This window comes from Mus musculus, chromosome 16, assembly GCF_000001635.26.
Source record: "Mus musculus strain C57BL/6J chromosome 16, GRCm38.p6 C57BL/6J".
In the NCBI taxonomy this organism is placed as follows: domain Eukaryota; kingdom Metazoa; phylum Chordata; class Mammalia; order Rodentia; family Muridae; genus Mus; species Mus musculus.
In genome coordinates, this window is record NC_000082.6 from 52,327,571 (window position 1) to 52,340,725 (window position 13,155).

Genomic DNA, 13,155 nt, shown 5'->3' on the forward strand with positions numbered 1-13,155 from the left:
TAGTGTATGCAATGGTGTCAGCATTTGGAAGCTGATTATGGGATGGATCCCCGGATATGGCAGTCTCTAGATGGTCCATCCTTTCGTCACAGCTCCAAACTTTGTCTCTGTAACTCCTTCCATGGGTGTTTGGTTCCCAATTCTAAGAAGGGGCAAAGTGTCCACACTTTGGTCTTCGCTCCTCTTGATTTTCATGCGTTTAGCAAATTGTATCTTATATCTTGGGTATCCTAAGTTTCTAGGCTAATATCCACTTATCAGTGAGTACATATTGTGTGAGTATTTGTAATTTATTTTTTACACTCCATATTCCATTCCCCGCCCACCCCATCTATCCTCTGTCTGCTCCACATCCCACACCTCCTCCCTACCCGCCCCCATCCCCTACTCCACCTGACCTCTAAACACCCTGGGGCCTCCAGTCTCTTGAGGGTTAGATGCATCATTTCTGAATGAACACAGATCCAGAAGTCCTCTACTGTATGTGTTTTGGGGGGCCTTATATCAGCTGGTGTATGCTGTCTGTTTGGTGGTCCAGTGTTTGAGAGAACTTGGAGGTCCAGATTGAGACTGCTGGTCCTCCTACAGGATCTCCCTTCTCCTCAGGTTCTTTCAGCCTTCCCTAATTCAACAACAGGGGTCAGCTGCTTCTGTCCATTGTCTGGGTGCAAATACCTGCATCTGACTCTTTCAGTTGCTTGTTGGGCCTTTCGGGGGGCAGTCGTGATAGATCCCTTTTGGGAGCTCTCCATAGCCTCAGTAATAGTATCAGACCTTCAGATCTTCCCTTGAGCTGGATCTTGAGATTATATGTGTTCACATGAACATGCACAAATCTTTCATAGAAACTTTTGTTTTAGTTTCTGACAATGGGAAGCAACCAAGTCTCCTTCTACAAGGGAAGTGTTAAACAATCTGTGTGACATCTACCCAGAGGTACATTATTCAGCACTGAAAAGAGATAGCCATGCTATGAAAAGACATAGAGCAACCTGAAATGTACATGGGTAAATGAAAGAGGCCACCTGGAGAGACTGTCTATTTACTGCACAATTCTGCCATGCGACACCGTAGATAAGACAAAACTAAGGAGAAAGTAAAGAGTCGATTGGTAGTTGATCAGTAGGTTCCTGGAAGAATGAAAGCAATGACTGGATCAAGCACAGGAAAAAATTTTTTAGGACCCTGAAAATTCTTCTGACACTGTAAAATGCATGCATGTTACTAAATATACGTAAAGGTCCAAAATGGTCCAAAATGAGGAAAACCTGAGATCAACTATGGACTTTAGTTATGGACTTTGGGTCATAGATTTTATGAAAGGTGCCACACAAAGCTGACCATGAGAGAGGAAAGAGGGCAGTGGCAGGGTGGCTAAAAGAAGTTTATGAGAACCTTCACTTCCATTCTGTTTCTATATAAAATATTTGATCAGGTTGAAAAGTGATGATGGACATAATTCCTTTATCTTTTCAGACCGAGTATATTTGGAGAATCTCACTTCAATTCTTTTACTCTGGGGAGGGAGCCCTCATCATAGGTGAGCCTCGTCCTAGCAGCTGAATTTTCAGGCAATGAGTGTTGCCATCCAACAGCATCCACACCTTTCTGATGGGAGGGTCCTCCTGGCAGTGCAGCTTTCTCCACTGCTGTTTTATGAGGAGGTTTCCTACATATTACCTATCCCACTGAGGTGATAATAGATGCACTTTAGATTTCCACTTAAAAGAGACAATGTCTTTGCAAATTTACTCATGGTTACTGCTTAGGGAGATAATGACACTTGAAATTCCCCTAACTGGATATTATAATATTGCCTCTTTGGCACTGCTATTTTTAACAGCTTTTAAAGGCAATGGTGTTGTTTAGGTTAAATAAAAGTTCACTGTTTCTTACATACTCAAAGCATGCCAGATTATAGATATGACCTATTAAGAGTTCCAGGAAGGACTGCAGGTAATAGCATGTTTTGTTTACAAATCTCATCTGGAAAGAACTAAAACTTTCCCCAGGAAATGATTCACTGCAAACCAAACAAACCACGCACAGGAGATGAAGATGCTTGAACTCTGACACTCTGCAAAATAGCCAATGGTGCGATCAGGTTAGTGTTCTCATGAGAGTCCCAAAAGATCTATTATCTACCATATCTATCTATCTGTCTATCTGTCTATCTGTCTATCTGTCTGTCTGTCATTTACACTCTACAAAAATTTCATTCTGCCTCATTGTCTCCTATATCCAGAACAGATAAGATCACCCCTCATATAGTTTAAAATATTTTCTGAAATAAGCAAATTCTTAACATATAAGTCTGGTAATGGATATATGTCTGTCCATACATAAAATAGGAAATGTCTTCCAGGTCATTAATATGTATGCAGAGATTTGTTTGTGTAGAAATCTGTTTTGCCTCTAATTTTATTTTTCCTTTTATTGAAAATAGATTCCCCCCACCCCCACATAATATATCCAAATTCCAGGCATCCTTTTCTTCTACTCTTCCCAGTTCCTCTCCACCTCCCCTCCCATCCCAATCCATTTTCTTTCTGTGTCTCATTAGTTAACAGACTTCTAAGTGACAATGATATAAAATGAAACTAACACATCTGAGTTGGACAAGACAAAGCACATGAAGAAAAAGAGCCTAAGACAAGGCACAGACTCAGAGACCCACTGGTATGCACTCTCAGAAATCCCATAAAAACACTAAACTGGAAGCTATATTATATACACAGAGGACCTGAGGCAGAATCTCGCAGGCCTGGGCATGCTGCTGTAGTCTCTGTGAGTTCACATGAGTTCTGCTCTTGGAGATTCTTTTCTTGGTGTTCCCCAGCCCCTCTGACTCTTAAACCCTTCCTGCCTCCTCGTATGTCGTCTAAATTGAATGCTTGGGAGATGTTCCATGAAGAAATGCCTAGCGCGGTATCTCTACTAACAGCTGTCATTTTGAAAATATGTTCTATGAAAATAACAGATAGACTTGAATTTCTGAAACACATAATTGCAGAAGTTTGCAATTTTCTTCTAAACCTTTGTAACATTAAATAATTTCTCTCACACACACACACACACACACACACACACACACACACACACACACACACACAAATGTCTAAAAAAGAAAACACAGTAAGTGTATTTTAAATTTAATGGCATTTGTTGAAATTATAAAAATACTGCAGTACGTATCATTGAAATGAAAGACAGTTTTATTATTGGTCATGGTGAATAGTCCTTCATTCTCAGAGAATTTAATGCACACACTACTAGAGAGACGCTTTTCATCCATGTTAATCACTGCTTCATTTATAATAGCAAGCAATTGGAAACAACCTAGATGTCCATCAACTGGTGAATGGATAATGAAAATGGGGTACATCTGTACAGTGGAATATTATTCACCTGTTGAGAAAAATGACATTATGAAATTTGCAGTTTTATGAATAGAGCTAGAAAAAAGTCATCTCGAACGAGGTAACCCAGAACCAAAAGACAAATACTATACATTTTCTTTTAAATATGGATGTTAACTTTTAACTTTTAGATGTGTGAACTACATTCTAAACATCTCTAGATGTTAAATATCTAGTAAGGCACCCGAGGAAGAGATCTCCCCAGGAAAGAGAAATAGAATATAGTGTTCAAGAAAGACTGAATGAGAATGGGGGGGGGGAGAGAAAGGGATAAAGAGGGGAATATGGGGGATGGACAAAAAGACTAAAGGCTTTTTGAAAAACATATGGAAACCTATTATATTTCCTAAAACATGTTCATACATGACAAAAAACTAAATGGAGCTACAATATAATAGGCGAGGCACTATTCCAATTAGATATATTATACTACCAAGTAAAACCTCTAGTACCAAGATGAGTTATGTCCCGTTGAGTCATTGGCCAAGGGGGTGTTCCATGGAATCGTCAAACATCATAGGTGGTTGCCAAGGCTATCAGATGCTTTCCATAACCTGACAATATGGCTCTTTTCCTAAAGACATCACTTACATAAGTCATTAAACATGATGAAGTCCCTCTGGGGCACAACTAGAAGCTTCATTCCTCTTGATGAACATCCAAGTGATGGGAAGTTCTATGCATGCTACTGGAGGTGAAAGGTAATAATATTACCCAGATACAAATCATGAGATCTAGAACAGAGATATGCTGGTGTAATATGGCACAGATGGTGTGGGAGTGACCAACTTTGTTTTGATTGGATTTAAGGACCACTAAAGGAAATTGGACTCATATCTGACACTGCTAAAGTGTCCAAGAACTGGGAATTATATAGGTCAGGAGACTAGGGAAAATGCCACTGCTACCATTAAACTAAAGGAACAAAGCGATGGAATGATTACTAATGACACTCTGCTATTCCCATAGATCAGGACCATACTTGACTTTCATCGGAGAAGCTCCTTCTCAGAGTAGGTGGACATTAACACAAAGGCCTACAACTGGACACTATGCAACAAGTGAAGCATTCAGTATTAAATGGGATGTTATCCTCAAAGTCTTGCACTCAAAGCTCAATGATATCTGTGGAAGAAGAGGGGGAAAGATTTTAAGAGCCAGAGGTAAAAGATGACTCAAAGATGACTCAAGGTAACACAACAAGCTGATGAACTCACAGAGAGTGTGGTAGCATGCACAAACAAGACTTTCACTGGTTCACAGGTTCAGGTCTGAGGAGGTTTCAGTCCTGAGAGAGGCAGAGAGGGGTGGGTAGTGAAGGAGGGAAGGAGAGAAGGAGGGAGGGAGGGAGGGAGGGAGGGAGGGAGGGAAGACAGAGACAGAGTGACACATAGAAACAGAGAGAGAGGAAGAGACCCAGAAATGGAGACAAAGGCAGAGATAGAAGGAGAGGTGTGAGCACAGGGTCCCACCCCTAACCTAAATTGATACCTTCAGGCAAAGGGAAAACCATTTTTCTTCAGTTCTTCAATGGGGCGTCACTAGATATATTAGCCACACTCTAGATCAGGATCTATACCCAGAAGTAGTGGGCCAGCACACACAGACAGAAAACAAACAAACAAACAAACAAAAAAACCCAACTTCCATGATATTTAGTTAGGTTTTTGTTTTGTCTTATTTGGGCATTTTGCACTATTATTATTATTATTATTATTATTATTATTATTATTAGTGTGTGCGCACATGCATGTTTGAAAGAGAAAGGGTGAGGAGGAACCTCATAAAAGATAAAAGTTGGGTGGGTAGAGAGGGGGAGAGGATCTGAAGGAAGTTTCCAAACACATGAACACACTCTCTATGGCAACACAAGTCGACTGCACTAGCAGCTGAAGCACGGTCCATGTGCTCAGGATGGTGTGGGCCTATACCAAGCTTCCCTCCTAGCAAGTCAGACAATCTCTAGGAGTTGGTTAACCAGTGTGTACTTATATTGTCTGGCTATAAAATTAAGGGCAATGATGGTATCAATCCCACAGTGTTGTCACTAATGTAACAAATAACTGTGCATTAAGTTTTGCTAAGAAGTAATTGTCAGGTACCATGTCCTCACTCATGCTAGCCACCGCACCTGCCTGCCTTGTACTTATTAGGGTAATAGAAGCAGTGCACCCAGCATTGTAAGGGCAGATGAGGGGGCTGATGGATAGGAAGCAGAAGGCATTTCCCTGAAAGGACCATTTGTATTAAGTCCTCATAGATGAAAACTCAGTCGTGTGGAAGAAATCTGGATGAAACTCAATGAACTGGGAGCACACGTTCTCATGTGTGCAGCCAGTGCTGCCTGAGAGTTGGGTCCAGGTAGAAGCAATGGAGGAAAACACAGCTGGGAGAAATCAGGGAAAGATATCTAGAAAGTGGTTGAAGCAAAGCTTAAAGAATTTAGCTTTTTATCCCACAATGAATGTGGAGGTAAGAAAGGGAAGTGTGAGTGATTTTGAGGATGGAAGTTATGTTCAAATGCTTTTGCTGTTGATAATTATTGTTACTAGCAATGGGGACCAAACACAGCTAGAGTTAGAGAGCCCAAGTGTTAGAGAACCCTGCCTGAAACTCCAATTTCTTATACAATTGTGAGAAAACAGGGCAGTTGGGATAAATAAAGGTAGACATAGTAAATAAAGAGACAGGATGAATGTTTCCAAAGTAAAATCGATAAGAGTTTCAGTACGTTTGCTGACTCCTCAAGCTCCAAAGTTCACATTTCGCAACATAGCTAAGTACACTGCTCACTTGAAGAACAGCTAATGCACAGGCTCTGTGGGAGTGTGTGTGAAATCACACACTAGCTAGGCAAATAGGAATGCGGACTTTTGTGTTAGCTCTTTGGGGAAGCTTGAGACTAAATACGCAGAACAGTCCAAAGCAAATATTAACACAGGCAGTGTTAGGTGCCTGGGTTTCTAAATGAAAATTGTTAAGGTAGAGTGCTTTAACACTTTCCAGCCCTGTTTATTGTGTGCTTCAGATTATGGAAAGAGAAAAACGAAAAAGATGAACTTAAATAATTCCCTCTCTGTTTTATTTGAGTTTTGTGTTTACTAGTTGGAGCTTTTGACCAAGGGGTCAAAACTTTTAATTTATACTTATTTTTCTTCCTTTCTAGAAAATTCTGAATTTAGCGCCTCCAGAGTGTTTTGAAAACACTTCTGTTTCAACAGAGGACACTGCAAGTCTCTGGTGTCAAGTGTAAAGACCTTGCAGTGGTGTGGCATCTGTACCAGTTCAAGGTGACATATGACCAAGATAGTTGCCAATGACAACTGTTGCCAGCCACTTGCTAGAAATCTTCAAGGGTAACATGACGCAGAGTGCATTTCCTGTATGGAGAGCATAGAACGATTTACTTTTTTATCCTTATCGATGTCTTTGGAATGTTTCTGGTAACTGAGGCTTAGCAGTCTAGTCTGTTCTGATGTCTCTGTCCAAGCTGAACAAAAGGGTAATTGAGCAAACTGTGCTCTGGTCTGCCTGGAAGTCAATCCATCTATCTAACCTGCAGCTGCCTGACTGATGGCCTTTCTTCTATTCACCCCTCAGTCACTTTTGTATTCTCTCCTCAGATGCCCTGTCTTTGAGAAGTGATCTTTCAAAGCACAGCATCAAGCGTCCAGAATGGCCACCTCTGACAATCATGTGTGTATATTCCTTTTTGAAATGTCTGCCATTGAGGTTGAATAACAGATAAAATATCTTTATTGAAAATCAACCACAGGTGTTTTAATGATGGTTCAGTGGTTAGAAGCACGTGCTGCCCGTTCAGTGGACCAGGGTTCCAGTCTCAGCGCCTTCATGGTGGCTCCCAACTGTCCGGAACTTTAGTTCCTGGGATCTCATACCCTCTGCTGGCTTCAATAGGTGGCAGGCATGCACAAGCATGAACACACACACACACACACACACACACACACACACACACACCACATACATACATGCAGACAAAACCCGAACACACCAAAACCAGAAATAAATAAATCTTTTAAGCAACACAACAAGATATATCACTTGTCAGCCTACAGGTGAAAGAACACCAGCATAAGAGATCAAACAATCAAGGGTTTATGATTAAATACTTGCTTTCTTGCAACACACCTAACTTCTGGCTAACAGAACAGAAAGCATAAATGTTCTCTGATTCACACTCCCCATTACGAAGAAAGTAAAGGGTCGATTTTGTTGAGATCTGCAACTTCATTGCTTTCTTAACTCAGTGGACAAATGCTTAAAGAGGACAGTATGTCAGACTTCTTAATTTACCATAGGAGTTTCCTAGTTACAGCTTAGTAATGCCACTGAAATCACCTTGGCTTGAATTTCTGACTGGCTGTATTTAATATATATTTGTGTGCGCACGTCTGTGTGTGTGTGTGTAGGTGTGTGTGTGTGTGTGTTGAGTACTATTGTGTGATAGTTCAACTAGCAGAATTCAGTTCTATTCTTCTACCATATGGGTCTTACGGGGCAAACTTAGGTCATCCAGCTTGTCAGCAAGAACACTTATCTGCTGAGACAGCTCACTGGCCCTGACTGTGCATCTGTTGACAAGCATTTGTAGCTGTGAATTTTGCTTCCTTCAGACTGATTATTACTCTCTCTTACAAATTATTAAACATGCTATTCCGTTGCTGAAGCATAGCACATGGTTTGGATGCTAGCAAGCCCTATGGATTGGCTTGTGAGGGTAAAACCACGTTGGAGACAACCCTGCCACAAGCAGAAGGCCATGAGGTCTCAAATGTAATAAGATGAATTATTATCTTAATAGCTTTCACTGGAGATAACGGAAAATTCACTTCACAATTCAAAACTACCTGGAATATTTAACTATTCAGGACTATGTAGATATAATCTCCAAAATAATTATGATTTAGTCCAAACTTTTATGTCCCTTGCACTTTAGTTCTTTAAGGTTGAGTTTGGACAGGCTGCTGGTTACATGCTTTCCTGACATCAAGACAAACTGCATGACGATGAGGATATTTCCAAGTGCATCATCTCTTCAACCAATATTATGTGGGCTGGGAAGGAGCTTTACCATGATAACTCAGTCATTTCCACCAGCGTGTACTGGGCTACAGATCTGGGACTACCTTGGAGATGATCAAAGTGAGTAAACCTATTCACTGATGTTCTGAGCAGCCCACCCAAACAGGAGCTTAGAATTCCTGTGCTGTTTCTGACCCGATTGGCTAATCTTTTCTCTCATAGGTCCTGCCAGGTGCCAGTCACTCCGGCTAATGACATCCACAAACATCTGCACAGCAGTTCCGAGCCTACAAAGCATGTTTCCATATATCTCTCCAGTCTGTTCCTTCATAGTCCCTTTCCAATTTGCCACTAAAGTGCCAGGCCTTTGAAAACAATATAATCAAACATAAAAGAGAGGCTATTTAAAGAGTAAACAGACGCCTAGTGAGAGGCCCCTGGAGCTTCCTTAGAACAAGGCTTAGTTCATGAACATTAGCATTTATTTTGGCTACTCAGACATTTGTGTTTCCCAAGGACTCTTGGCTGTGCCTGGAATGGGTGAGGTTGGTAGATGATAAGAAAATGCTGGCTTTATTAAATATTTTTATTATTGTGCTTTCATAAGGGTTTGGAAATTAATCATTGTACATTCAAGTGAGACATGACTTAGAGTCTATTTAATGTAGGTTGCTCACTGTATAATTAAAGATGTAGAAGACTAGAAAATCTTAAGTGTTGAAGTCAGAGCACAGTCAAGAAAATGAATCTTTCAGCTCTTAGTCTTATATTCTTTTCATTAATATTTCCTGCTTTGCAATGCTCTATATTGCCTTGATTTTTTAAAAGTACTCCTCAACTGGAGGTGTATTTAATACTTCTTACGAGATGCATAGATCTTCAGATGACAGCAAATCACACACACACACACACACACACACACACACACACACACACACACACACAAACATGCACCCATGTACATATCCACACACACATAATGGTGATAAAATTTACATTGTAAATCAAGCACCATAAGAGATTAACAATAGCATCTAAGGATAGCATTGCTTGAACAATTATAACAATATGCTGTCATAAAACCTTCATCACTACTCTTGTATAGTTAAAATTAAGTGTTACTGAACAGAAACATCTGTAAAATGACATTCATTTGACTCAGACGGCTATTGCTATCCTGCACAGTATGAATACCGTGCACAACTTGGGCATCTGGGCACAAGAAACAGAAGGAGCAAGGTGGCTCAAGATTTTATCACAAATACGATGAAAAGACTGTGAATTGTTTGTTCCTGAAATTTTTCATTTGCTGCAGTTGAACTTTCATGGACCATGAATAACTCTAACATTGAAAACCATGAATAAGAAAGAGTACTGTCCTGAATCTTTGGCAAAAATGTCGTAATTACGGCAATACATTTCAAGTACAGTCATTACAACACACAAGGAGGCATGTATAGGAAAAATCACCTTTCTTACAACTGAATTGTTAACATCACCTCAATATTTTCTTCATATATCTTAAAATTATAGAGAAGCAATAAGAAAAACATTGAGATGAAAAAAAAATTCATCTAACCATCCACCTCACACAAAATGTAGATCTTGAAAATAGCAAAGCCTAAATGGGGAAAAAAGAAGATGAGCAAGAATACAAAGAAGACAACAGGAAAGGAACCCAGACATCATGTGCATACAATGGTGAAGATCTTCTCCCATCATACCAATCACTAGATTTAGTTTGTGGTTGAAGCTTCTATCGCTTTTCTGGCTGGGAAGGAAAGGGTAGTAAGATACGTTACATCTGCTGTAAAGTGGTGATTTGATGGCAAAGCTGATGCTCCTTCCTCCTAATACTGCTCTTTTCATTCACCAACAGAATCAGCAGGCATTTCAGTGTCGAGATGAGGGTCTGTTCTTATTTCACGTGCAATTTATTTATTGGAGCTGAGAACAGGATGAGAATTATTGTCTATTCCAACCATGAGTGCAAAAGAACATATGAGCAGCTAGCTTGAAACTATGCTTGAGGAAACTTTTTGATATAGCTGTCTCTTGTGAGACTAGGCCGGGGTCTAGCAAACACAGAAGTGGATGCTCACAGTCAGCTATTGGATGGATCACAGGACCCCCAATGGAGGAGCTAGAGAAAGTACCCAAGGAGCTAAAGGGAACTGTAACCCTGTAGGTGGAACAACATTATGAACTAACCAGTACCCCAGAGCTCTTGACTCTAGCTGCATATGTATCAAAAGATGGCCTAGTCGGCCATCACTGGAAAGAGAGGCCCATTGGTCAGGCAAACTTTATATGCCCCAGTACAGGGGAACCCCAGGGCCAAAAAATGGGAATGGGTGGGTAGGGAAGTGGGGGGGAGGGTATGGTGGACTTTTGGGATAGCATTGGAAATGTAATTGAGGAAAATACGTAATAAAAAATATTAAAAAAAAAGAAATAAGTTTAGTTATTTAACTGCCTGATAAACACAGAAGTAGGTGCCCACAGTCATCCACTGGATGGAGCACAGTGTCTCCAATGAAGGAGCTAGAGAAAATACCCAAGGAGCTGAACATCAATGCAGCCCCAGAGGAGGAACATCAATGTGAACCAGCTATTAACTTCAGAGCTTCCAGGGACTAAACCACCAACCAAAGAAACTACATGGTGTGACCATGGCTGTAGCTGCATAAGTAGCAGAAGATGGCCTAGTTGATCATCAGTGGGAGGAGAGGCCCTTGGTCTTGTGAAGGTTCTATGCCCCAGTAAAGGGGAATGCCTGCGTGAGGAAGTGGGAGTGGGTGGGTTAGTGAGCAGGGGGAGGGGATAGGGGGTTTCAGAGGGGCTACCAGGAAAGGGGATAACCTTTGAAATGTAAATAAAGAAAATATCTAATAAAAAAAAAGGTTAGTTTATATAAGCTTAGTATTTTATTATCTAACAACTTTGCTTCTGCTTTATATGTTTAAATGTTTTTATTTTTATTTTTTTTAAGTGGAAAAAAATACCCTTGGTACTCCATTTCTATAATTGCAGCCCTGGGGAAGAACTGAATCCTTGGGCTTTTAATGGCCAGCCAGCAAATTTTGCCAAATGGGTAAATTGAGTGAGATCCTGTCTCAAAATAGAAGGTGGAGCAACTTTCAGAAGCAATTTGACATTGACATCTGTGTATGCCACACCTAGACACACAAATATGAACATGTAGTTAAATGCATACCATGCATACAAAATAAACTTTAAAAAAAAAAAAGTAAACTACTTTCACCTTGGGTCGAAAAACTTGGCTTAAAAAAAATGCATACCTATGCATTCCGGGCTCATGATGGTTTGTTACTGGGAAGGCAATCACGAGGATGAAATTCTATCAGGAAATAGTGTGAAGATCATGGTGATAAACCACACACAATATTTAGAAAGAAAATTAGAAAATTTCAGTTGCACTGAATCCTAGGACAGACAGCCATTAATGAAGACCTTACACAGAATCTACAAGGGAAAGCCGCTCCCAGTTCCCTGACCTTCAGCAAATAGGTTTGGAAACAAAGCAGCTGTTAGATAAAGCAATTGGGATTTTTTTTTTTTTTTTTGATAGGAAGTGTATTAATTTACAGAGCCCGAAACCTATTAAGACTACAGCAGTTCTAAAACTGTCATGGTAAAATCTGTTTTCCCTGACGATTTTGTAAGTGCTTGGATGTAGAATGAGGTAGAACATGGAAGAAAGAGTGGGTCTTGTTGGGATGTGGGCACTTCCGGGCAAGCTGTCTATGCCTTCTAGAGTCACATCAGCTCTCTGCCAGGAGGACCATGAAAGGATGCACTTGCTTTTATTTGCCATTCTTGCTAATGCTCATTCTCCTTAAGCATTTGCATTTATACCTGAGAAAACAATAGTATTGGGGCTGGAGAGATGGCTCAGTGGTTAATAGCACTGACTGCTCTTCCAGTGATCCCAGCAACCACATGGTGGCTCACAACCATCTGTAATGGAATCTGACACCCCCTTCTGATATGTCTTACATAGGAAAAATAAATACATCTTTAACAAAAGAGTTTTAAAAAAATCGTTAAAACAAAAACAAAAACAAAACTCAATAGTATGGAGTAACTGCAGCATCTTCCGTGTAGACTTTAATCAATGAATAGGAATTAACATGTATGTAGGATGGACATGACTTATATTATAGATCCTTTTTAAAGGACCAAATAAATGTTTTAAACAATATAGTGTTTTAGAAATCAATATATATATAGAAATAAATACTATATTAAACTTACCTGAGATTTTTTTTTAACCAGGAGTTTGGAAATAATCAATAAAAAAAAATAATATCCCACCAGGTTAATCATGCATACTTTTGTTTTCAAGGCAAGGAGCAGGTTTCTCTGATTACAACCCTGACTTTTCTGGAATTGACTTTGTCGATCAGATTAGCCTGAAACCCGGAGACTTGCCTGCCTTCGCCTCTGAGTGCTGAGAAAAAGCAGCAAGCACCACCATACCTGACTTGTGATGCATATCTTTAAGTCTAGTACTGGGAAGTCAGAGGCAGATACAGCTCTGTGAGTTCAAATCCAGCCTGGTCTACACAGAGAGTTCCAGGCCAGTCAGTGCTACATAATAAAACCATGTCCCAAAATAAGCAAACAACAAAACCAAAAACTAAGAAAACACTCCCTCCAAAGAAAA

At 40.1% G+C, this 13,155-nt stretch overlaps 1 protein-coding gene and 1 long non-coding RNA gene across 4 annotated transcripts in view; one reads left to right on the forward strand and one right to left on the reverse strand.

Annotated features, from left to right (window-relative positions):
* The window catches only part of Alcam (activated leukocyte cell adhesion molecule), a 204,086-nt gene that overhangs the window by 78,575 nt on the left and 112,356 nt on the right, over positions 1 to 13,155 (reverse strand). The window lies entirely within an intron of this gene.
* On the forward strand, positions 3,860 to 10,572 carry Gm32597. 2 transcript variants are annotated; one of them, XR_003951905.1, is made up of 6 exons: positions 3,860 to 4,120; positions 4,389 to 4,610; positions 6,586 to 6,709; positions 7,043 to 7,115; positions 8,380 to 8,585; positions 8,688 to 10,572. It is a non-coding gene; the product is annotated as a predicted gene, 32597 (long non-coding RNA). The 2 variants fall into 2 exon arrangements; XR_003951904.1 differs by having other exon boundaries at positions 6,586 to 7,115.